The following is a 27,104-nucleotide window of genomic DNA, read 5'->3' as shown; positions in this document are numbered from 1 at the left end:
TGATACTTTCTGAATGTTCCCTAAAGGTTTGAAAATACTGTCTTGTCCCCTTACAGTGAGATGATAGTTTGGCTAGGTATAGAATTCTTGATTCAAAAACAATTGTCTCTGCACTTTGAATATATTGCTCCATTGTCTTCTCACATCCAGAGTCAGTAACAAAAAGATGCCATCAAATTTGGATTCATTGTGGCTAATCTAGTATTTTTTTTTCTATATACCCAGGAGCTTTTAGGATTTTTTACTTTATTTTTAGTGTCTTTTATTTTAGGACCTCTATTGATCCAAAATTTCACAATGATATTTGTGAGTGTGAGTCTTTTTTTCACTGGATGGGCTTTGGTAAAGATTCATCTCTTTCTTTAATTCTATATAATTTTTGTATGATTTATATGATTTTTCTGTATGATTTTTCTCCCAGCTAGTTTCCTCTGATTTCTTTTCTCTTTCTCAAATCCCTGTTTGTATGATGCTAAATTTAGTTGATTGAAATCCTATCTCAATTTTGTCTCTTTCTCTCATGTTTTCTGTGTTAATATGTCTCAGCGACTGATGGCCTCCTTTCTACTTTCTTTGTTGTAATATTTTCTTGGTTGTTTTACTGTCATTTTATGAAGTATTGGGAGAAAGAAGGAATAAACATGCTCATTATGTCTTCTTGAGTTTGAAGTTAAGATCTTACAAAATGGGGGCACCTGGGTGGCTCAGTTGGTTAAGTGTCCAACTCTAGATCTCAGCTCAGGTCTTGATCTCAGGGTCGTGAATTCAGGCCCTGTGTTGGGCTCTGTTCTGGGCATGAAGCCTACTTTTAAAAAATCTTACAAAATGTATTTTATATTCAATAATTTTACATTTAGTCAAGTTGAAAAAGACTAATGACATTGCCTAATCCACATTTTTTCAGGTAACAAAATTGACAAATTTTGGGTGACATTTTTTTAACGTTATGTTTGATTCAAAATATTCCAAAAGTATTATTTTCTACTGTGGTTCCATGGCATATAATATTTTCCAGCCATGAAGTAATTTGGTTAAGGAAGCCTTTCAGGTCTCACATATGAACTTACATACAATTTCTGATACTGATGCGTGGGGCAAATGCTTTCCAAGGCCACTCCTAAATTGACTTATGCATGAACCTTAGAAATATAACCTGTTTTTAAATATTGAGATTACCTGTAGTAGAGTAGGCTATATGGAAATAGACAATGTGATTTTTAAAAATTTACTGTTTTTTGTTTTTGTTTTTGTTTTTGTTTTGGTGATAGAGGTATAAAATTTAGGGTTTTTTTTTTGTTTGTTTTTTTGTTGTTTTTTTAAAGCAGACCTTATAGGATGCTAACTTTATAGTCATGGTTTAGAATTTCCTTCCAGAGACCAGACCGCATCTCTTGTCCTTAGTGTGTTAGTTGCTGGATTATAACAGCCTAGCTTCTGCAATGGGCTTTTTTATTTTCTTGACATCCAGCTTCTTTTAAGACACTGGGCACACACACACATAGAGCCAATTAAAGGAAGCTTCCCAGAGTGCCAATCAATAAGAACAGATGAAACATCACTGAAAATGTCAGGAGATGGAGAAAATTGTGTTTACCTAGACTCTCCTGTAGAAAACTGTGTACGATTAAGAGAAAGATGTTGGAAAGCCCCTTGCAAAGAATGGGGTGGCATGGACCCCAGTGGGGCAGGCTAGAGAAATCAGAGTGCTCCGAAGAGACAGGATCCTGTGAACTGGAGGAGTCTTGTGTTCCTAGGAGAGATTTCTGATGACTCAGTATTCACACCATTGTAAAGGAGGGTCCCTTGTTCTAAAAACACTCGATACTGGACAGATGAGATTGACAGCGATTTGTGAGTTGTATATATGCACAGCCTGGGGAAGGAGAACGTTACATGCCATGCAGGGCCACACAGAGCTGTACTCAGAAGTAGAACGAACCAGCAGGGGCTATGGGAGACAAGATTTCCAGTAACATGTGGTTGAAGTGTCCCTTGGGTCCTGCAGGAGGATGTGATTGGCTTGTCTGAGTAATTTCACCGGCTGGCAGGGAAGTGAATCCAGTGGGTTGAGGACCAGGTAGAGTAGAGCTGGTCTGAGTATAGAACAACTAGCTGGGTGGGACCCTTCCTTGTTGGACCAGATGCATATCTGGTGAGAGCCACTATTCAAGAGTACAGACATTAAAGTTAAAGGCCAGAGTGCTTTTTAGAAAACTGGAAAATAACAGTAATAAAAATGCCCACCTTCAGGGGCGCCTGGGTGGCTCAGTCAGTTAAGCATCCAACTCTTGGTTTTGGCTCAGGTCATGATCTCATGGTTTGTGAGTTCTAGCCCCACTCAGGCTCAGCCAAGAGCCTGCTTGGGATTCTCTCTCTCTCTCTCTCTCTCTCTCTGCTCCTGCCCCTCTCATGCTCTCTCTCTCTCTCTCTCAAAATAAATAAATAAACCTAAAAAAAAAAGTCCACTTTCAGCACCCCCCCCCCCGCCCCGTCCTCAGCATACTAAACCACATTCCCCCTAATAGTCTGACCTCGGGCGATTCAGGCTCCTTCACTCAGCCTCAGTTTCCCCAACTGTAAAGTAAGAGAACAGTATTAACAGATATTCCATAAATTGCCTTTCAGCTGTAACATTCCACGGCTCTAAGACAATTGTTGTGCTCCCGTAGATCTTACATAACTCCATTTGCTAATAGTCTAATTTATAATTTTGAATAATATAGCCATAGCAATTAGCACAAATTTAAGTTCACGGAGGCAGCTTCTCTCGGAAGTGCCCCTCCGGCTATAATTTCCATATGCACATTTGTGCAATTGCTTCTCTCTGTAATACTGATTTTAACAACCTTATTTAGCAGATCCTGCTTTTGAAATGCCAGGAGAGAACTAAATAAAGTCAAGGGTCAAAAGCATGACATGCTTCTGTATAAAATTAAAAGTTAATTACTAGCTGCATCCAGGGGCCAGGACTATTTTAATTTCGGAGTCATTAGCCTGACTATTTAGAATCTATGTTTTAACTATAGCATCAGAGAGTCAGCTGACCTGCGTTCGCTGCAGAGAGAGAGGCAGCCGTCCCCAAGCAGACACTATACATGCCCTGATTTTGCTGACTTTTCTCCTGCACGGCATGCTGCTCATACTGAAATCATGATCACTGACTTGTTTGTTACAGTCATCATAAAATTTAATGTGCGTGTGTGTGTGTTTTTTTTAAATGCCCTCTAGCAGAATGCATTTAGCAGGAAGTATATAGGAACAAGGTTTCCTTCGTCACATTAAAGGCCCTGACATTTAGCAACACATATTTATTTGGGGCAGTAATTTAGAATCATATTAGAAAACCCGGTAGTGTGGGCTGGCACAGGGGCAGCAGTGAGGCACCCCGAGAAACTTCTGGAAATAAGGAAAGGGGGTTAGTCTCTAGGAGGCCACGTTCACGAAATAATAATGAACATTTGAATACGATGAAAGAGGAGGAAAATCACCTTAAAGAAACAGGATGCCTCTCGGGCAAGACTTGACTAATTTCTGATGAAATGCTCCCTGAAGTTATGTTCCGTGGATCACTAATCCCTTGACCGGCGTAATTGTTAGGCTAGGAAAAATAAAAAAAAGATTTCTGCCATCAAATAGCTTAGAGATGGTGCATTGAAAACCATTTCAACGAAGGGCGCCTGCGTGGCTCTGCTGGTTAAGCGTCTGACTCGTGATTTGGGCTCAGGTCACGATCTCACGGTTCCTGAGATCAGATGACCAGATGCAGCCCCACTTTGGGCTCCTCCTCGCTGATTGCCCAGAGTCGGCTTGGGATTCCCTCTCTCCCTCTTTTTCTGCCCCGCCCCTGCTCTCACACGCGCGTGCATGCACGTGCACTCTTTCTCTCAAAATAAGTAAGTAAACTTAAAAAAAAAAAAATAATTTGAAAAATTGTAAAAATGTTTCTGCCGAGCAGGACTTTTCGGAACCTGTGGCACACTAATCCCAAGAGCACTCGTGTGCCACATTTCCCACACTTGATGTGGTCATGGATCACCTTTTTTGTGTGAGTCCCTTGCAGGAGTCATACTTTGAAAGAAAGCAAAAACAGAACAAAGCAAACCTTTGAGTAACGCTCTATTAACATGTCTGAAGAAAGACTCTGTTGGGGGCACCTGGGTGGCTCAGGGGGTTGAGTGTCCCACTTGGCTCAGGTCACCATCTCACGGTTCGTGGGTTCAAGCCCTGCATCGGGCTCTCTGCTGACAGTTCAGAACCTGGAGCCTGCTTCGGATTCTGTCTCCATCTCTCTGCCCCTACCTGGATCACGCGCTGTCTCTCTCTGTCTCTCGAAAATAAATAAGCATTAAAAAAAATGTTTTAGAAAAAGAAACCAAGAAAGACAGACAGACGGACTTTGTCAATCAAAACTAAGGAAATCACAGAGGGAGCCCGAGAATCCATTACTGCTGTGCCTTTTAAGCCACCAGGCAGTGGAGAGGGTGGCCTGGCTCCAGTGCCTGAGTGACCAGCTGCTGTCTCTTCCAGTGGTGAGATGGGGACGGAAGTCCTGACTGACCTGAATGGGGGACAGGTCACCATCACTCCACGTCCCCAGCTACGCGATTTATCAGAAAGTCCAATCTCATCCTGGGCTCCCTCCCTCCTCATTATTCCTGAGAATCACTGTGGAGTTAATTCTTTAGCCACACCCTAACCCTCACCAACTGTTTTCTAGAATCACAGTGCCTTGACGTTGGTTTGGAGAGGCTCTTCTCGCCAGTCACACATGGGCTTGGTGGAATCCCAGAAATCGTAGAACCTCTTTCTTTCTTTTTTTTTTTTAGCTTGTTTCTTAACTTTTTTATTTTTTTAATGTTTATCTATTTTGAGGGAGAGAGAGACAGAGTGCAAGCAGGGGAGAAGCAGAGAGAGAGACACACACAGAATCAGAAGCAGGCTCCAGGCTCTGAGCTGTCAGCACAGAGCCCGACGCGGGGCTCGAACTCACGAACCGTGAGATCATGCCCTGAGCTGAAGTTGGACGCCCAGCCGACTGAGCCACTCAGGCGCCCCCAGAAATCATAGAACGTCTTAAACGAACTCCTCTGAACAGAGTAATGTAACTGGACATGTGGTTGGGATGGAAGGATCCCTTTTGAGGCTGCATGTCACCTGAGGAAAACCAGGAACACCAAAATCGATTTTCCTTTCAAGGGAGGAACTTCTATTAATCCAACTCACACATACTGATGAATGAATGCCAGGCTGATGCTTATTAAATCATAGTGAAAAAGGTGACGACTGAGCAACCTAGATACCCACCAGGGGACTTCTTAGCATATTCCCTCCCTGTGGAAATTCTGCACTGGAAACAAAGTCAGATGAAATGTCGTTAGATGTTGGTGAAGCCCAAGTCACATGAGTTGGATGTCTTCACCCACAGAAAGGGTCGTGGATAAGGCTGAAGACCACAGATATTCTGACCGAGGGTAAGGAGAGAAGAACTTCTGGGCATTGACAAATGAATATTTTTCTAGAGAAAAGAAGGTGCTCTCGGAAGAGGAAACCACATGAACAAAGTCAGGAAGCATGAAAATAGTGTGACAAGAGAGAGACCTCCGAGGAGACCGGGGCAAGGCAGAGAGGGCTTCCATTTTCTCTTCTGTCATTTTCAGCCTTGCCCATGGATACCTTTGGACCTTATTCAGAGGAAATCCACTCTTCTCTGACCCATAATCCTCTTCAATGATTGTAGAGTTTGCCAAGGTTTGATGCCAGAGAGCCAAACCCCTGAGGCTCAGGGTTTTTCCCAAGAAAACCTTTTGGTTCTTAGACCTACCATATGCCCAACACTATCCTCACTTCTGAGAGAGACAAGTAGAAATGCATCATGGGAATCGTTGTAGACAACACAGCCTCTGAAACAATCAGCTATGTCATGCCATGGAAAATCGTTATTCATAGAAGGGAGCCCAGTCTCAACTTATAAATTAATTAATGGAGCCTGTGGGGTACTCAGGCTTTCTCCTATTGAAGGATAGTTACCAAACATCATTCACAGTGAGAATACTCATTGCTTTTGTTCTGAAAATCTTCCCTACGCGTCTTTTATCATATCACTTAAGTTCTTTATCTCCTTTTTTTTTTTTTTTTTTCACAACCTAACCTAAAGTTTGTGCAGCCACATGATCAGAATCACATCCAATGGAAGGGGCTGTCCGGAGTTCTGTGGTCATGGAGATGGACTTTGAGAACCCATCTGAGTATTCACCTCCTCTCCCAAGGGCGACAAACCAGAAGGGACACTGATTCATGGACTATAAGTAGCGTTGTTTGAATGAAAGGAGGAAGAAAAATGGAAGCATCTCTTCCGATGTGAATTTTCAAGAACAACAACAGGTGAAACTATCACGGAGATGTAAAAACCCGCATAGTCAGCCAACTTCAATGCATACCTTAAGTTTGTTTCAAACACACGTGCCCTAATTGTGCCATCCCCCTTGTGGCCCCAATATGAAAGTCGAGTTTACTCCATCCACTAAGAAGGTGGGGGTTGTGATTGTCTCCATGTTCGTGCTCCTGGAGGAGGCGGCTCTTTTCTAGTACTATGGAAGCAACTGGAAGTTAGGGAGTGTTCCGTCTGTTACCCCTATCAGCTCCGATGCCCCAGCCCCAGCAATGGGAATTGCTTGTAGGGTATGCTGAGGAGCTGTATAATCAAAAATCAATGATCCAAACGGAGGTCTGTTGTTCTATAGCTGAGCTGGTGTAATATTACAATGCCAATCCTAATGGAGTTACATAGAATCCATCAAAATATCAGGATGCAGGGGTCAATGAGGACCGCAATGCCTCACTTCCCGGCAATTACCACTTATTACTGGGGCAACGCTTTCCCTCTGCTATTCAACTTACTTCAATAAATGATATTAGGCGACCCTGCGGGGGCAGTCAATAGAGCATTGTTTTATCGCCACAGCTCCATAGTCAGATCAATACCTCAGTCTTCTGAGACGTAGGTGAGAACCCCTGAATATGGCACTAATGAAATCATGTGTTTTTATGATTTTGAAATTATATATTTTATTCCCACTTCATCTTTAATGTCAGCAAGGTTGTTAATGGAGCGGGGGCAGGAATCCTGTCCTCTAAACTTTTGTGACATTTATACTCCATGGGAACAGAAATCAGTTGCCGAAAAAGAGAAAACAAAATGTTTCTTGAAGAACTTAATTTCTTAATGATTCTTCCTCGGGTGCTCCCAACTATTCTGCTTATGTCCTTGGGTTCATTAAATGGAGTCCTCTCCACACCCTTTGATTTTACAGAAGGAATATGAATAACGTTCTGCGATTTCATAATCTTGTGAGAGGGCAGGAGAAGAATGTGAGAAAGTGATAGGAATGATTCCACCATTAATTCTCTTTCCTTCGCTGAGCCTTTCTTTCCTTCTAATTACAAAGGGGATTGGATTTGACGAGCATTTAGAAATTGGTGGCTTGTGAACCACACAACCCACAAATATATCGTGTGTGTCCAGAAGCCATTATTATTATTATTATTATTATTTTAATGCTTGTAGACAGGGCATGCACTTTTTGTTTTCTCGTAGTCCCCACCAATCCCTACTGTATCACACAGGGCCTCCTGCAACATATGTATTTCATACCTACCTCCTGTGGCTTGTTTGAGTATTGACCTCTAGACAAGATGGTTATGGTAAGCAACGTATAGTAAGAATAGCATCATAACTGTCACTCAGTGAATTCTCGCTGGGAATCAGGCAGAGTACAATTTTGCACGAGTTCGGGAGGGGCAGAGAGAGACAGAGGGAGAGAGAGAGAGAGAAACCCAAGCAGGCTCCACCCTGCCAGCGCAGAGCCTGATGTGAGCCTCAAACTCACAAGCTGTGAGATCGCGACCTGAGCCGAAATCAAGAGTTGGGGGCTTAACTGACTGAGCCACCCAGGCACCCCTCGCAATTTCTAACTTAACATATGTTATTGCTGAATATACATTAGCTGTCACATTACTTTTACAATGTGTTTTTTGATTAGGTGAACAATCCATACACTAAAAGATTTAAAAATGCCTTTTTTTTTTTTTTTTTTTTTTTTTTGCTGGCTACTCTCTGAGAAAATATGAATCCTCACGTGCTGTTCTAATTTCAGGTCATTGCATTCTGGGCTCTGCCCCCTCAAAATAGCCTTCAGAGCTCACCAAGGTTTCTCTAAACATGATACTCGGGGGCCACCTCTCAGCCCTGACCAAATCATTCCAGACTCTCAGTGATGTGTCTCCGTCCCCATATCCTTGTTGTGTTGAATCTCCCTTCTGATAGGTCTGGCTCCTAAGACTGTATTAAAATGTTATTAATTCTTTGGAAATGTCCATTTGGCTGGTGCTCGCTCCAGTAGAATCCAAGGGGCTGAAGGGTGGGAGCAGTGTTTAACTCTGTGTGACAGGCACACAGGGCTTCTCACCCTTTGTACCCTCATCATTTTGGATCAGGTCATTCTTTATTGGGGCAGTGATTGTCCTGTGCATTGTAGGATGTTTAGCCACATCCCTGGCCTCTACCCATTAGATGCCATTAGCATCCCCTCAGCTGTGACCATCAAAAATCCCTCCAGACAGGGGTGCCTGGGTGGCTCAGTTGGTTGAACACCTCACTCTTGATTTTGGCTCGGGTCATGATCTCACTGTTTGTGAGTTCGAGCTCCGCATCAGTCTCTGTCCTGACTAGAGCCTGCTTGGGATTCCCTCTCTCCCTCTATCTCTGCCTCTCCCCTGCTGACGTGCTGTCTCTCTCTCTTTCTCAAAATAAATAAGTAAACGTTAAAACAGAATGTCTCCAGACGTGGCCAAAGTTCCCCGTGGGGGACACAAAAGTCATCCCCAGTTGAGTACCACATGCTCTGGGGACGCTCTTTGCCCAGACGGAATGTAAACTTCCCCTCAGCCAACAGCGCTTCAGGAAAATGTTTCCCACTCTCTTTAGGTAGAACTTGATTTTTAGGTGTTTTGTAAAATGTTGTCTTATATTTTAATAAATGAATTGGGTGTCGTGGCTTAGAGTCTTTGTTTTAAATTTGGAGTACAGAGAAGGGGTTGTTTAACAAAACAGTTCTTTATAATCGCAGAGTCAATAAATCTGCTCCAGCCGTGACCAAAATATGCCTGCCTCACGAACCCCCAGGACCAGAGGATGCCTATCTAGGGAGGCCCGGTGCCGAGACCCCACACAACACCCCTCCCCTTCAGCTCTGACATCTCTTCCCAGCAAACGAGAACAGGCCAGCATGGAACGGGGAGAAATCGCAGGCCTCCTCACTCCTACCCATGCACATCCCACATCAGACAGGCTCTTCATGAGCAGAATGAATTCTCTTCCTGGGCGGAGGTGCCCAGAAAGAGGACATGTGCGAAAATCACTCTGCTTTCCCCCTGTGGCATATCATCTCCTGGCTGGGCGAGGTTTCCAGATGTAAATACAAACTCATTATCTAATGCTAGGCTGAATAAGCGGCCAGATACACAGATATAAATTACCCCTTTTACCTTCTCTTAGGGTGTTGAGAGGCAAACAGATTGCCCTCTTCTGTTCTCATTTTAAATGGGTCAGAGCATCGGTGGAACTAGATAATTCACTCCAATCCGCTGGATGTAAGCACCTCATAAATTTCATAATCAGCGCTAGCATTTTCCTTTTCATAAGCAGTATGTCTTCAGCAGCCTTAATTACATGACTGGTAATGGTCTCCCATTTTGAATCCCTGTTTTGGTTGAAATATGGTCCGGCCCACAGCAGCCCCCACCCCCCCACCCCCCCCCCCCCAGGCAGAGCCCTTTGCAGCCACACATCAAAGGGTTTCCTGAAGCCAGAGGGAGCAAGCAGAAGAAGAAAGTCTAAATGGGGGAAGAGCTACGGGGAAATGTCCTTCTGACTTTTAAAACTACGCCCGCAAAGAAAATCTACATATTGGAGGGCCTTTAGAACACTTTTATTGGTTTAGATTCTGCACAATCCTTTAAATGTAACCTAGGCAGCACTGTCTCTGGTTGGCCTTTTCTGGCCTCCTCGCCAGTGCCCTTCTGCCCACCCACACCTTGGGCGATGCTCTGTGTTCTCCGGTGTCTCCTATAGGATCTCATCATCTTCCCTCATGACTTAGCAGCATGGACCATAATGACGTATTGACTGTCTTGTCTTCTCACACCTGCCTTGCTTCTGTGTACGTAGCACATAGAAGACATTTAAAAACTATTTGGTGAATGTCAATGAATGGCCAGCTGAGGCAAAATTATACGGTGGACTTTGTCACGTCAACCCGTCCACCGCCCCAGCAGTGACAAAGTAGACAGAATGACTTCTGTTCTCCACAACAAACCCTGGGTGCCCGTCCTTCCACCAGAGCCCCGAGCAATTCACTTTAACTTCTCTGCTTCCGTTTCTACATGTATAAAATAGGAAGGATGATGCCTGACCCACGAGGCTGCCTTGACAGAGAGGGAAGAAACGAGGAGGCAGGGGTGACTGGCGAAGCAGGGCCCGGGACAAGGAGTTAGTGGGATGTCCTCAGCCAGGGCTGGAAAGCAAAGAACCAGCTTCACCATCTGCCAGTGTGGTGACTTCGGGGGACCTGGTTCATCTCTCTCTGTCTATTCAATGGGAATAAGATCACCTCCTTCACATGGTTATCCTGAAATCTGGGTGTGAAGGGGTTTGGGGGAAAATGCAAGTGGATATTAGTTGCTGTGAGGTTTATTATGGTTGAGATGACCGAGCTCAGAAAGACTAACAGCTTTTGTCCAGATCCGTGTCCGAACCAGGAACAGAATCTGGAAGAAGGCAGGGGAAAACGAGCCAGAAATGGAACCCAAGCTACGTGCTGTGAGAGAGAGGTCAACGCTAACTTCTTTTTCAGGGAGGCTCACTGGAAACATCTCAGGAATTCGGGGTACCGTGTGGCCTCTCCTAGAATCAGGCCCTTATTTGACTCAACCCACGGGACGTGGAAGCTAGTTCTCCCATCTTTTTACCCGACAGCAAGCCGGGGGATGGTTCTAACATCCTATGGGATGTGTGACACATCCTGATGAAACACAAATTTTAAGAAGTCAAAAATGGAGGGCCGCCCGGGTGGCTCAGTCGGTTAAGCGTCCCACTTCGGTTCAGGGCATGACCTCGCGGTCTGTGAGTTCGAGCCCTGCGTCGGGCTCTGTGCTGACAGCTCGGAGCCTGGAGCCTGCTTCGGATTCTGTGTCTCCCCCTCTCTCTGCCCCTCCCCAACTCACACTCTGTCTCTCTTTCAAAAAATAAACATTTAAAAAAATGGAATTTACTGGCCCTGAGACAAGGAGTAAAGGTGAGGTCCAGCAAGGCTGGGTCCTCCTCGGTGATACCCCCTCAGCACCGCTCTTCTGTGAGGTGGCTTCTTTGTTGGCCATCTCTCCACTCCAGGGGGCAAATGGCTGCTAACAGCTCCAGGCTCCCTCCCCCAGAACCAGAACCCCAATCTACAGAAGGCTTTCTCTGATCCTGCGTGGGTCCCGGGCCTTCCCGGCATCGTTGGCCAGCATGCCAAATTCCTCACACAGCCCTGGAGTCAGGCAGAAAAAGTGGTGTCAGCCCCACCTCAGCACATGGGCCCTGGCCGGAGGGGCGGAGTGTTTCCTGAAGAGATTCTAGAAAGGCAAAACTCATAGATCCACTCCTTAGAAACTTTGGAAGCTCATCACACAGACTATGTGGCACCCTCATGATCAACTAGGACCCTCCGATCTAGCTTAATGATACTCCCTGAGTCTGCATTCTGCTAGTCAGGGATTTTCCCATCAGTGCTTTTCACGGCAAGAACCCACCCTTTCTGGACCCTGTTCTTTCCCAGGGTTCATCCCAGGGCTTTCTGGACTTCGAGGCTTTGAGTTTCGCTAGGGGCTGAGTGCCCAGGCGCTCCTACTGCCTGAGCCCCAGAAGCCATACGATGAAGTCTGATTCGGGGACTCGTGGTTGCCCTGGTTCTGGAATTAATTCACGTGCTGCTTGTTTTATGCAGACTTACCCATTGTGCCCAGTGTCACGAACTGTACTGAAAACTCTTAACACCTTTTAAAACTCGATTCACTTTTGATGCCATAAGAAAGATTGGGCCAATAAATAAGAACGAGAATCCATTTGTGGTCCATTTTGCTAAAGTATATTAAATATCGCCTGCAATTTGAACTTGCCTTATAAAATGTTTACATGCCATTAAATAGTCCTAACATCCCTTGTGTAAATTAAGCAGGCTGTGATGTTCCTTATTCCAAGGAGCAGCAGCGCTAAAGCTATAAAATACTTTCATGCAATAAATCAAATACCATGCTCCTTAAAGCAGGATTATAAATATAAAAGGCAACAATGCTGACCTCAGTTGTCTGCACTTGAGTTGCTTTGGGAAAAGTGGCACAGAAAGAAATATTCTAATTTGGATGCTCAGTTCATTTGTTCACTGTGCTTTGGGCATGTGGGTTCCTGGAAAATGTTGTTGTCTACAGATAAGCTTTCCAAAACACACAACGATTCTTTATAAAAAGGACAGGTTCGCAAAAATCCATCCAGGCAGGGCTAGCATTTTAACCAGCCACGTGGAGTGCACATAAGTAGGTCTCCTCGACTGGAAGAATTCCATAAAGAGCTCCCTGGCTGAGAAGCGCTCAGAAATCCTGCCTGCACCCTATGTGCCTTCCACACTGTTGCTTTTTATAAAGCCTCTTCCTTCTCCCTCAGCTGGGCCATCAATGGGCTGTTTTCTTGCAAGTGCTCGAAGTTTAATGGAGCTTAAGTGAGACACAGACCATTAACGCAGTATCAATATTTATTTTTGGTTTCCACGGAAACAGATACCAGCCCGTGGGTAACTTCTCTTCCAATGTGAGCAAAAGGATCTTTTGCACCAGGCGAATATTCTGTTTAGTTTCTTGGGGGGTTGGGGGGGGGGGAGACAGCGGTTATGAGGTTAATAAACCATCATTTATTTAATAAACAAAACCACATAGATGGAGAGCAGCTTAGCAGGGCTGAACCTCGTGTGCAGGGCGGGGGGGGGGGGTGTATGCTGGGAAGGGCATCTCAATTTGGGCACCTCACAGATCTCCGTCCTGACCATTTGGTCACCCTTAATCCTTTTGTTGCTGGGCACGAGCTTCCCAGTATCATCTGTCTTGCTCCCCAGGCCCCAGTTTCGAACCTGTTAATCAGGTTTGCGGCTCCCCGGAAGGGCATGCCCTATATACTAATTGCATTTGGCTTGGTGACAAAGTGATGGGCTTTGTAGATGGCTAGGGAGCAAAAGTCATCATATCTTGGCTTGGATTAATGTGGCAGTGCTGGAGTACCAACGGCCCAGCTGTTTTGTGCAGGCTTCTGCTCTCTTCGTAGTGGCCACACCAGCTATTTCTTTGCTGTAGTGATGCCGGGGTTCTGCGGAATAAAAACAGGCATCAGGAGATGGTGAGTTCTGGTCTGGACTTAGAAACTGATTAGCTCTGTAACCTGGGTCAGTTCATGTATCCTTCCCGTCTCTACATATTCATCTAAAAAAAAAAAAAAATGAAGGATGAGTTATATGATCTCCACAATGCCTTTGAATTGTGAAATGCTCTGTAAACATGCTTCTAAGTAATAATGCTGCCGTGCAGTTCCCTACCGTCCTGCCGCGTAGATCTCTTCCGCTTTCCATCACCTTCCATGGAATCATCTGTCTTTGCTTGGGTTGCCAACGACTTCCTTTGTTTCTCCTAATTACACATCGGTCAGGTTTCTTCTTCCTCCCAGTGTGCTTTTTCTTCTTCACCGAGCTGAATTTTCCCTCAGATGCTCTCTCCACCCTCTCCCACTTTGTCTTAATTACGCACTTGCAAATGACCGGATCCCATGCAACTCCAAATACTTGAGTCCCTTATCCCAGCTGCCATATTCCTTTTCGTGTTGTGTTCATTTCCTAATCCTGCATATAAATTATCACAAATTTAGCAGCTTAAAACAACACTCATTTATTAATCTACAGTTCTATAGGTCAGAAATCAAACATAGCGTGAGTGGGTTCTCTATTCAGGGCAAAACAAGGCTAAAATCAATGTATCGTCCAAGCTGTGTCCTCATCGGCAGGCTCTGGAGAGAAATTCTACTTCCAGGCTCTTTGAGGTTGTTGGAAGAATTCATTTTCTTGTGGCAGTAGGATTGAGGTCCTAGTTTCCTTCCTGGCTGTCAGCCTGGGGACTGTCTCAGTTTCTAGAGGCTGCCCACATTCCTCCTCGCTTAGCCACCTTCAAAGTTAGCAATGACATGTTGAGACCTTCTTATACTTCAAATCTCTCTGACTTTTCTCCCAGCCTCCAACTAGAGAAAGTGCTCTGCTTTTTTTTTTTTTTAAAAAAAAAGCTTATATATTTATTTTGAAAGAGAGAGAGAGAGAGAGAGAGAGAGAATGCACAAGTGGGGGTAGGGCACAGAGAGGGAAAGAGAGAGAATCCCAAGCAGGATCCACACCATCAGCACAGAGACAGATGCAGGGCTCGAGCTCACAAGTCATGAGATCATGACCTGAGCCAAAGTCAAGAGTCAGGTGCTTAACCAACTGAGCCACCCAGGTGCCCCAGTGCTCTGCTTTTAAAGGGTGCTCACATGATGGGATCAGTCCCACCTGGATAACCTTCCCACCTTAAGGTTACACTGATTTGGGACTTCCATTACGTCCATAACATCCCTTCACAGCCGTACCTAGATTAGCATCAGATGACATAACCAAGAAGTCGGAATCTTGATGGGGGTGGGAAAGGCACAGCATATCTTTAGAAGTCACTCTACCACTCTAGTATAACTAAGATAGAAGTTGAAAATTGGCTGGTCACATTGCAATCCACTTTGAGTGTCATTGGCTGTATGACTATAGAAGACTCCTCAAAGCAGAAAGACCTAAAGGAATCTGAATCTGTAATTCCTTCTCTGGGCTAGATTCAGACAGATGACACTCTTTTCACTCTGTCAAGGCCCCCAGAATAAGAGGTTGATAAGCGTTGAAAAAAAAAAGTTACGCAGAAACATGCATGTGAACATATACGTATGTATTCGTTCAGGTATCCTTCCACAGTGGTACTCAGGCTTTAGCATACATTGGAATCACCTGGAAGTCTTGTTCGACCACATGTTGCTGAGGCCCCCTCCAGAATTTTGAGTTCAGTGGGTCTGGGGTAGGTTCTAAGAATTTTTGTGATGTTAAAGCTGCTGGGCCAGGGATGGCCCTTTGAGAGCTATCACCCTAGTACATAAATTTCACCCGCTGGAAGGATCACTGTATGAATGCTGTATTTGGAGATATCCACTACACTGGGATATTAAGGGATACTTTTATATATCTTTGAAATATTGTGTATCAACTTATGAAATAATTAAAGTAGATACATGCCGTGGTTTTCTCCCAGACAATGGGTATCCCACTGTTGGTAATTCCGTCCCATTTTCAAGCACTGTTTCTTTAGTAAACTCAACTGTAGTTATCTGCTGCCTCTTATGCATTTGTAAACTTCAGCATTTCTACTCTCCCAAAGGGCTTGTAATGCCATGAGCATGGCTCTGTTCTGTCTTGTTTCACTTTCCTTTTAATGAGACCCTTAAACGTTCTTTGTAGCTACAGCCTGCCAACCCTTTCCTTCCCATCTTTCCTGCTAACTGGATTCGAAAATTCTTCAGAAATTCCATATTCAGAAATAATGGAATGGTCCAGATTATGGTTGAATAGATATTGTACTAAGCCTGAGTTTTTCTAATCTGGAAAAAGTGAATCTCAATCTCTTTTAGCTGCCTTATCGGGACCTCTTTGCCAATAGCAGATACTCAAGTCAGACTGGCTCAAACAAAAACGTCCAGAGGTAGCATGATCTCGTGCAGATAGAAATCTAAGGGTTAAAACCATGTCCTTGGGACTCAGGCTTGCTCTCTTTCCAGCCTTTGGCTGCATTTTCCTTGGTTCCGAGTTCATTCTCAGAGAAGTTCTCAACCAAACAAAGGCCAGAGAAGCTGCTGACTTCATCCTGTAAACTTAGTGGCCCCAGATGGTTTCTCTTTCTTAATGGTCTCAGCTAAAGTCCCAGGATTGTGTTTCATTGGACAGACTGGGGTCACGTACTTGTCCCTGGGCCAATCACTGCAGTTGGTGGATGTAATATACTGGTGAGTCAGGGCCGCAGGGTTATACTCACACTTGGATCCAGGGTAGCATCCACCCCACTTGAAACACGTACGTTGAAATCGAGAGAAAGAGATGGTTTTCCAGAGTAAATTATGGTGGTGTTACCAGAACAAGCAGACGTGGATGCTAGACAGGCAAAAGCCAGGGTTGTCCAGTGTACTTTGTATGTGAGTTATTATAATGATCAAATGTCTGCATGTATGTGAAAGGACTTTGAAACCTACAGATCCGATATCAATGCAAAGCTTGAAGATGATGATGATAATGGTGATGATGATGATGATAATGGAGGGGATAATGACCAGTTGTATATAACCAAGGCAATTATACCTACTCCACCAGCCTTGGCTGTGCTATAGAATCCTTACCCCTTATCTCTCAAAGTTACAGGATACCTTCAGCTCTTCTTGCCTGGTGCCTCTGAGCTTTTGGCAAATTTTCCCCATTCTTCCCCCAGCAATGTTCCCCTTACTAGGTACCCCCCTTTACCTACTTCTTGAGGCCAGTTACCCTTGTCCAGACGCTGATACCCATGAAGATCTGTTCCTTGCTTGCAGAATTCAGATGGATATTTTCAAATGCAGCGAAGATGCATGTATTTGCTGAGGACAATTCATACAGTAAACGAACATAAATCCCCAATACAGCCGGATTCCCATTGTTTCCTTAGTAATCAGGGAGACGCCAAGAAATGCCACTTCCCTGTTGCTGTCCCACTAAACAAGCCAACCACCAACGTTTCCTCTGTATAAGCCACCACCCTGGCTTCTTTTGTATAATTCTCTATCTAGACATAGCTTGGCCTGTTCCTATTTTTCTGACGGGAACAACTTTACAATAACTAGAGAAACACATAGATTTATTTTTTAAAATCCACCAAGTGATTTAAATAAGAATGTGGGGATTTCCTCTACTTAGCTCAAGCTCAAAAGCTCAAGACGAAATTAATTGCCTTCCTTCGAATCGTTCATCTTTTATACAATGTTTATAATTTTTTAGGTGCTTTTGCGTTCGTTATCTCAGAACACACTTGGAAGTTAAACGGGACAGATCTTTTACTTTGTTTAACGGAAGAGGAAATTGGGCCTTGGCAAAGCTTATTTGTCTTTAGTCTCTAGCCGTACTGTGTAAGCAGCAGCACCTAGCCACCCAGGGGTATTGAGCCCTTGAAATATGGTTCGTTGGACTAAGGAGCTGGATTTTTGTTAAGTCTATTTATTTATCTTGACAGATAGAGAGAATGCGCACATGCTCACATGTGTGCACATGGGAATGGGGCAGAGGCAGAGGGAGAGGGAGAGAGAGAATCCCAGGTAGGCTCTATACTGGCAGCACAGGCCCAACGTGGGACTTGAACTCATAACCACGAGATCACGACCTGAGCCCAAATCAAGAGTCAGATGCTTAACCGACGGAGCCACCCAGGTGCCCCTGGAAACCCAGATTTTTAATTGTATTTAATTTTCACTAACTTAGATTGAGGTCTGAAAAAGCACACATGCCTAGTTGCTACCATATTCGACAGCACAGGCCAGTATCTACAAAGTGACACAGAGGATTTGAACCCAGGTCCGCTGACTCAACATTCAGTATTTTTGTGGCATCCCCGGTTGGCCCAAGATAAGCTCAGTCATAGTCCTCTAAATGTCTGAATTGCTTATCTTCCTCATACATGGAAAACTCAGATGTACATTTTTCGGTAGCCCATGAGTTACTCTTGATAAAAATCTAAGGTTCATAAACTCTCCACCAGTGGAGCAGGGCTAAAGCCTGAAGCAACAATCCAGACCATTCACCATGAAAGTCCTCATTGCCCATGAATCCCCTCAGCTTCCCAAATTTCCTCTGCCAGAGATGATGATTCTAATTCCTTTCTCAATAATCCGTGTCCTGACAATCATAACACAGAATTCTCCAGGGCTAATTTTTCTTACTATCTTGGCAAATAAAAAGCTATGTTGGGAGATCTTCTTGATAGAATGAAAAAACCATTGTCCTCATTTCCTTTGGTGAAAGATACGAAGGCCACTGCCTGTATACGATGATTACTGGTAAGTATTTTAGGACTAGACTTCATGATTAATGTGAAAAGGAGAAGTAACTAGGGAGTCTTGGTATCAGCAACATTTTGGCAGCCAGCTGAATGACTGGAGAGGAGGATCAAGGAGTCCAGTGTGAATGGGTACAATGGACCCTCAGTTTCCCCTAAAGAATCCAGGGTAGGGAGGAAAAGAGGAGACCAGTTATCTCAGGGTAGCGACAACTGTCAGCACGTTACTGGTGATGCATGGGGTCTCATTACACACAATGTTTGAGAAAAGGCAATGAGGTCAATTAAGATCCATGGTTTTCTAGGATCTCTGGGGAATGAGAGAGGGCTGGTCATGGGTAATACCAACCTCTGGTAGACTGGGGCCTGGGCTGAAATCCTTTTTTTGGTTTTCACTAACATGCTCAAAAATCATGTAAAACAGGGGTGCCTGGGTGGCTCAGTTGGTTACGTGTCCGATTTCGGCTCAGGTCATGATCTCGCGGTCCACGAGTTCGAGCCCTGCGTCAGGCTCTGTGCTGACAGCTCAGAGCCTGGAATCTGTTTCAGATTCTGTGTCTCCCCCTCTCTCTGCCCCTCCCCCGTTTGTGCTGTGTCTCTCTTTGTCTCAAAAATAAATAAACGTTAAAAAAAATTTTTTTAAAAATCATGTAAAACAAATCATGATGGGACAATGTCTTTCATATGAATTATATTGTAAAGCAGTCATTGGACATGATCAAAATTACCCTGGTAAATCCCCTACCTAAATGACCTGCAGAGAACAACTTCTGTGCCTTTGTGTTTATAGCCCTGTGTGATATCGTGTGTATACAAATAATTAATATATATGTTAATATTCATTATAAAATGAAGATTTCTCATGCAAATTATATTTTTATAGTATTTTTGAGCACTCTGTTTCTGGCTATTTTTTTTTTATTCCATTTCTTTTTTTGGATTTTTGGCCGAGTACCTCAACTGGATTTCACAAAATTTAAATATGTGAATGATGAAGCTATGTTTTCTTGACTCTGTGAATGGTGTTCAATTTCTATAATGGGATGTTAAGGATCATTGGACAATGACCACCAGTGCCATCCTTCTGAACGTCAGTCCTTGGTGTTTAGGACGGGAGACAAATACTGTCTCCAAGAATATCCCCTTGGAAGTGGTTTGTGAATGAGTTCCTGGTGGACATGATCGCTATGATACCGAACAACAAAAAGCTGGGAGCAGAGAGTATGGAGCTGAAATTGCTGGGTGTAGCTATATGTCAGGTACTGTTCTTTGTAGTACATCTCATTTAATGATGACTGGAGTTGTCAGGCCGGTAGTCGGCCCTTGTGGCTTGTGGTTGACCTTCATCGGGTTTGACCCATGGTGAGGCCAAACACGTAAGTAAGACAGCTGAATGGGTATTGAAACTATGGGAAATGAGGAGAGAGGATGGGTGGCAGAAAAAAGAAAAATTGCACCAGGTTCCAAAAATACCAAGATGGATGTGAGTCTTAGAGATTGGCATACATCCATGGAATGAGGAGAAGTGGAATGGGTAAACTTAAAATAGATATACCATAAGAGTTGTATAAACGTGGTTGTGCGGTGCATGGGCCCGTGAAGGGATACATGACTTCCACTGGGGAGGATATTAGAGCAAGTGACATCACCTGAGGGATTCCAGGCTTCAGTTAATGCAAAAAGGGCTTTGGAAAAGGTTGATCTAACAAATTAAAGGTAGTGTGGACTTCTCTCATCTCGCCACGGCAATTATTTCTAAGAAAGCTGGAGACGTATTTGATCCATACCCGTATTCCCTGCAGAGTTTTCTCCATCCCTAATAGGCGTCAATAGATACTTGGGGAATGAGTGAAGGACTAAGCCCATTTGTTGAATGTGGATCATACGGGATACACCAGAGGGTAAGAAGAAGGATGGATTTAAATAGAAGCCAAACCCTAGGATGGGCAGGGACCAGTGATGAAGGGGAAGGATGTATTGATGGGAATCCAGGAGGAAGGTGAGAAGACTTTATTAGAAGAGGAGCCTAGGAGTGGGCTGACCCTTTTCTTCTTCCTGAGGATCCTCTTTGCAAGTAGATGGTTGATGCAGCATTTATGCAGCTAGTTCCGTCACCGCAGGGAGTCAAAATTACTAGCTGGAAGGGACGTTCGAGATTATCTAGTTAGCTTTCATTTTACAGTAGGAAAGAAACTAGGCTTTTTAATTAGCATTATTACCACTACTGCTACGATCATTATCATGGCTACCACTGGCTGCTACGTACTGAACGCTTACGATGATCCAAGCACTGTATCTGAGCACTGAGCCATTTCACCCTCCATGAAGCAAGGAATATTGTTATCATCCTATTTTGCAAACAAGGAAAGTAAGTTTCAAAGTGATAGGGGAACCACACATCCGGGGAATATCAGAATCATGATTTCCCCAGATCCGTCTTTCAGCAGAGCCCAATGTTACAGCTCCAGAGCTAGAACTCAATCTCCCATCCAGGACTTCCTTCCTTTCTTCTGTTTTTGGCCATTTTTTAATTTTAATTTTAATTAAAAAAATTTTTTTTTTCAACGTTTATTTATTTTTGGGACAGAGAGAGACAGAGCATGAACAGGGGAGGGGCAGAGAGAGAGGGAGACACAGAATCGGAAACAGGCTCCAGGCTCTGAGCCATCAGCCCAGAGCCTGACGCGGGGCTCGAACTCCCGGACCGCTAGATCGTGACCTGGCTGAAGTCGGACGCTTAACCGACTGCGCCACCCAGGCGCCCCTAATTTTAATTTTTTTTTAGAGACGCGAGGGAGAGTGGCAGAGAGAGAGAGAAAGAGGGAAAGAATCTTAAGCAGGCTCCACACTCAGTGTAGAGCCCAACTTAGGGCTCAATCCCATGAGCCTGGGATCATGACCTGAGCTGAAATCAAGAGTTGGATGCTTAATTGATTGACTGAGCCACTCAGGCACTCCCAAGACCTACTTTCTTTCTATATCAATGCCTCCTTAAGCTACAAGGTTGGGCCTGAGACCTCTCCAATATTGTCAGGTAGGGATATAATAGCATGTTCTGCCAGAGACATCACTGATGTTTAGGGCTACACAAGAGAATGGCCTAACTGTTTAGAGGAGGGCAAAGAATCAGAGAAAAGATTGTCAGGGGGTTAGGGGAATCCATTCAATGCAGGTTTATGAAGGTAAATTTCTAGAATTTGTCCAAACACTTGATTGAACAGGTAGTGTCCCAGGATTTCAAGGCTTATCATAGAGTGATGAATTTCCTTCTATTTGGGGTGGAAAATCACAGGTCAAGATGGTGAGATGTCCCTAGTCTCATGGAAGGATTTGACCATGTCTTAGACTGCCTATAGAAATAGCCACAGGATAGGGTCACGGACCTACTGAAAACGTCATACAAAGCTGTAGTCACCCCCGTTAACTACTGGATTCATTCCAACCTATATTCAGCGGCGTAACGGTCCAGTTAATTGTACTGTGTAGACTGCCCTTGAAGAGACCATTACGGTGAAACATTGGCACGACCCCGAGAAGGGTGATCTGTGTTCACTTTTTGAGATTCTGAATGGCAAGTTTTTCTTTAACACAGAGGAAAAGGGAGAAGAAGTGGGGAAGGAGGGTCACAGCAGTGATATGATCAGAATCAGAGCAAAGCAAGATTGTCCCGCTGTGTGATTAGCATTTTTCTTGCAGTGCCAGAAAATGTGAGGGCCATGCTCATATTTTTTGATGGAGTTAGTGGGTGCTCCCTGAAATGTGGGTGACATCCGTTTTTTAATTCTTTAACATTATCTGTAACTGACATGTGATTATAATACCGCAATTCTCTTTAATGCAGTCTGTAAAAACACATTGATTTTATAGCTCCCCAAACCGATTACATTAATATCTGTGCATAATTAGTTTACACATTACTAAATTACTGACAGATTAAAAGTGAAATAGTGCAGTTCATACTCAGCCGCATAACTGCCAGAAAGGAAATTAATATGGATTCAAATGGTCCTCGGAGACCTACATTGAAATAGCAGAAATCTATAAAGACTGCTTGCATTAGGAAATTTCTATCAGCAACATGTTTGTGGTTGATGCTTTCCTAAGTCTGCTAATATGAGCTGAGTGGTGCAGGAAATGATATGTGAATGATGTTTTGGCTCTTACCAACTCAAGACCGTGTTTATTAAAAAGCGAGTTCTTAACTGTGGTATTTGATGTCAAGGGAAGGTAGGATGTAAACGAAAACTTTTGCCCTTCCTTGCTTTTCCGAATGACCTAAGTTCTCGTGTTGGAGCTGCTGCATTCTCTGATGCTACCTTCTCGGAGCAGCGGCGTGTGTTCTGTGGTCTTCTCTCCAGCCCCCACTATACACGCGCATGTTGGATTTGTCTCCAGAGCATTGTCTTCGTTCTGTGTCTCCACAATGGCCAGCAATGCATGTGTATTATGGGGTGTGGGAGGCAGGGCGGCTGTGTATCAGACCTTACAATAAGCCTGCTTCCTAGCGAACTGGTAGGTAGACCAAAGCTTTCTACTTCTTCTTTTTCTTCTTCTCCTTTTCCTTCTCCTTCTCCATCTCCTCCTCCTCCTCCTCCTCCTTCTTCTTCTTCTTCTTTCCTCATACTTATTAGATTTTGCCACTTTTGAATGCTACGAATCATTTGCCCGCCTACAAGACTTCAAAGATGGGTTATTATTCTTCTCTGTCTGGTGAGAAACCACACTGGAACTCATTTCCATAAGGAGGATACTTGAAATCTATTGATTTCTGAAGAATAACTCTGAAGAGGCTGCCAGCAATAAATGAGGTTTAAAAACTGTGGCAAATATTAAACAGGTAGATATCAGGCACAAGATCCAACATTTATTGAATATCCACTGTGTTCCAGATTCTCTGGGCTATTTGATCCAGGTTCTGACCACTGTAACCCTCATAGTAATTCTGTGAGGGAGCTGTCATTATTTCCATTTTATTAGTGATGAAAGTTGCTCAGAGCAGTATTGTAACTCGGCCAGGTTCACACAGTTAATAAATAAGGGAGTCGGGTTTTTAATTCCTTGCTATGGGCCTCCAACAGTCAAGCAGAAAATGGGAAAAAAGACACAAAGGGAAAAGGATGATTCTGGACGTGCTAGTGATTGAGCCCAGGGAAATAGATCCTCTGTTAGAAGCTCGGGTTTAAAAAAAAATCTCTTCCTGAATATCCAAATCATTCTATATATATTATTATCTTTATCATTGTATTAGTTTTCATGTGCTGTGTAACAAATTACCCCTAAGCTTAATGACCTCAAAACATTTATTATCTGACAGTTTCCATGAGTCAGGAATCTAGGTGCAGCTTAGTTGGGTTCCTTGGCTCAAAATCTCTCACGAGGCTGCAATGAAGTTATCAGCCGGGGCTGCTGTGGTCGCAAGACTAGACCAGAGGAGTCCACTTCCAAGATCACTCAGTGGTTGTTGGCAAGATTCAGCTTTTCATGGGCTGTTGGAGTGGTGCCCTTAGTTCCTTGTCACATGGGGCCTCTCTATAGGGCAACTCACAACATGGCTGCTTGCTTTATCAGAATGAGCCAGCAAGAAGGCAGGGAGAGAGAGAGAGAGAGAAAAAAAAAAGAAAAAGTGAGATAAAAATCCGTTTTTTTGTAACTGAATCTCAGAAGTGACATCTTATCACTTTTGCTGGACTGTTCATTAGAAGCAAGTCATTAGGCCCAGGCCACACTCAAGGATATAAAATTCCTAGGAGCAGAGATCACTGGGAGTCAGATTAGAAGCTGCCTATCACAACCATGAATTCATTTATTCAATATATAGGTTTCTTGGGGCGCCTGGGTGGCGCAGTCGGTTAAGCGTCCGACTTCAGCCAGGTCACGATCTCGCGGTCCGTGAGTTCGAGCCCCGCGTCGGGCTCTGGGCTGATGGCTCAGAGCCTGGAGCCTGTTTCCGATTCTGTGTCTCCCTCTCTCTCTGCCCCTCCCCCGTTCATGCTCTGTCTCTCTCTGTCCCAAAAATAAATGTTGAAAAAAAAATATATATAGGTTTCTTTATTTTATTAGTGAATAATTATCAGTAAGCAACGGCTGATAATTATTGCTAATCAGGCTGTATATTTGGAACTAGAGATCTACTGGTAAGCAAACAAGTAATATTGTAAAAATTTCAATAACAACAATAACAAATATAGACAGTGCTCAATGTGTGCCAGGAAACACCATAGGCCCTTTATATCAACTCGCTTCATCCTTATAACAACCCTAGGAAACAAGTCCTGTTATTATTTCTCAATTTACATATGAAGGTAACAGAGGCAAGATCATACACTAGCAAGTGATGACGAAAGAGTTCAATCCCAGGTGGTGTGTGTTCACATCCACTTCTTCGATTAACTGTAAGCTGTATTCCTCTTATTTTAATATTATCTGGGGGATTTATGGGAAAATCCTTCGGAGATGCATGGACCTAGAAGCAGGAAGCTTAGTTCTGGGGTTACTACAGATGCCCAGTTAGAGAAGATGATGGCTTGGAATGAGATGGTGGCAGAGGACAGGGAGAAAGATGAATATTGTTGGAATAAATTTCAAATGTGGGACAACAGGGTTTCTGAGGAGTTGGAAGTTGGGTTGTAGGAGAAGATAAAACCAAGCATGGCTGATAGGTGTCTTGCATGAAGAGGAGAACGTATGACGAGACTGGTCTTTGAGAAGAAGCTGGACATTTTTCTCTGTTGCAGCAAAAGGGAAGGAGAAGAGATGTTATCTTTTACTTCCATCATAGAGCAGATAGGGAAACTGATGCCTCTGTAGGCTAAATCACTTTCCAATAATCACATAATAGAGCCAAAGAGATTGCTTGGACTTCTTACTTTGCGTTTCCTAATCCATGGAACACAGCAGAAGAGGTTCCACTAATGTCCACCCATAAGTGGTAGTAATGAGTGCTGTTCACCAAATATTTCTGGCTTTCCTCTTACAAGTGATTGGAAGGATTTTACTTGCTTGCCTCTTTTGAACTTAGGATGGACATGAGATTTGGCCAATGAAATGCACGCGAAAGTAGCAGGTATCACTTCCAGATGGAAAGTTTAAGAGCCAGTGTGTGATTTACCATCCATGCTCCCTTTCTCTGCTACTGTGATCATGGCAGCACATGTTCAAATGGAGATATATATAGAGAGAGAGAGGGAGAGAGGGGGAGAGAGAGAGAGAGAATGAGAAAGAGAGAGACTAAGGAACTGGCTCATGATTATAGGCGCTGGCGAGTCTGAAATTTGTAGGGCAGCCCCATAGGCTGGAAATTCTGACAGGAGTCAGTGTTGTAGTCTTAACCCTGAAGGAAATATGGAAGCAGAATTCCTCCCTTTTTGGGAGACCTCAGTCTTTTCTCGTAAGGCCTTCAGCTGATAAGCCTGCTCACATTAGAGAGGGTATTTTGCTTTGCTCAGAGCCTACTGATACAAATCTTAGTAACTAAAAAATACCTTGATAGCAACATCTAGTCTGGGGTTTGGCCAAACAACTGAGCACTTAACCTAGCCAAGTCGACACGTAAAATTAACCATCACAAGGGCTGTTTGTTACTACAGCATTACTCAGTCCCCTGACTGATACTTGCTTCTGTGCCTCGTCATCTCCAAATGAGTTTTAGACTCAATAAACACCGCCCTTATGAGGACTCTACTTTGTAAAGCGTTAATTCGGTTCTTCTTTAAAAAAAATGTGACTTGCCGTTGGTCCTTGTCCATGGAACCCTGGAAAGATGCTGGAGAGTTACGGGGTACGTGCTAAGCAGGAGCCGGGTACACAGATAGATAGACACCAGTCACTTCTGGTTACACAATCCAAGTACAGTCTAAAAGTGATAAACGAGCATCCCTAACAGTGAGCGAGCAATCGGAGAGCCATCTGCCAAAGAACGCTCGGTCCATAAATGGGTTAACAGGGATCCAGACTCTCGGGAGAGTGCTAATGAAATAGTCACAGAAAGGATGCTCAAAATGATCTCACCTGGCTGTGGTTGCCATGGAAACTCATTTCCCTTATTTATGTTTCTTTTCCCCCTCTTCAAATTACTAATAGTAATAATTTGGCCAGTTATTAAAAAAGACAAGGAATGGGCCCTGTGAACTCAGGCAAGAAATGAAAAGTGAGAGGAGGAGAAAAGAGTGTTAAATAGAAAAATAGATGCATCGCTGAAACAGTGTCAATTAGCTGGTAAGTCATCCCCTCTACTTCGATGTAAATGTTTGGTGGTTTGGGGCTGCAAAGAAAGTGGGGGAAAGGCTTGTAATTCAAGAAGGACAGTCTTTAAAGATGCCTACGCCTTATTTTCTTTAAGACTAAGGCCTCAAAACAAACCCCCCTCTAGAAAGATTCCTACTTCTGTTCATATGGACAAGTCCCACTTCTGCCCCCAAATCGTACATGTATCTTTATCACTAACTGCATATCAATACACTGCGATTAATCATGCCTTTCTTGATGTCATCATGCCTGACCTGAACGGTAGAGTCCTGGACACCTAAGCTTTATGTCGTAGGTGTTTGGGGTCATAGAATTTCTTGAGAACTTGAGAGAAAACCAGCCATCTCCTTTGCAAAATACACATGCATATAATCCCACAGAAGTTGGTGATTTCGTGAGGTTTATGGACCTCCTGGAACCCATTCAAGAACTTTATGTAGAGAATCATTGTCTCAGAGGAAGGATACCATGCAGATGTGAGTAGTCGGACCGGTGGGGTTTGGGAATAATTTTCTCTTCTTGTGAATTGCTTTCACCTTGTTCGGAGACTACAGTTCCACTTTATATACAGTGGTTTGACTTGGATTATGGCTTCA

Source organism: Leopardus geoffroyi, chromosome E2 (genome assembly GCF_018350155.1).
Source record: "Leopardus geoffroyi isolate Oge1 chromosome E2, O.geoffroyi_Oge1_pat1.0, whole genome shotgun sequence".
NCBI lineage: Eukaryota > Metazoa > Chordata > Mammalia > Carnivora > Felidae > Leopardus > Leopardus geoffroyi.
The sequence above is the reverse complement of the archived record's forward strand: the minus strand, read 5'-3'. Positions refer to the sequence as shown.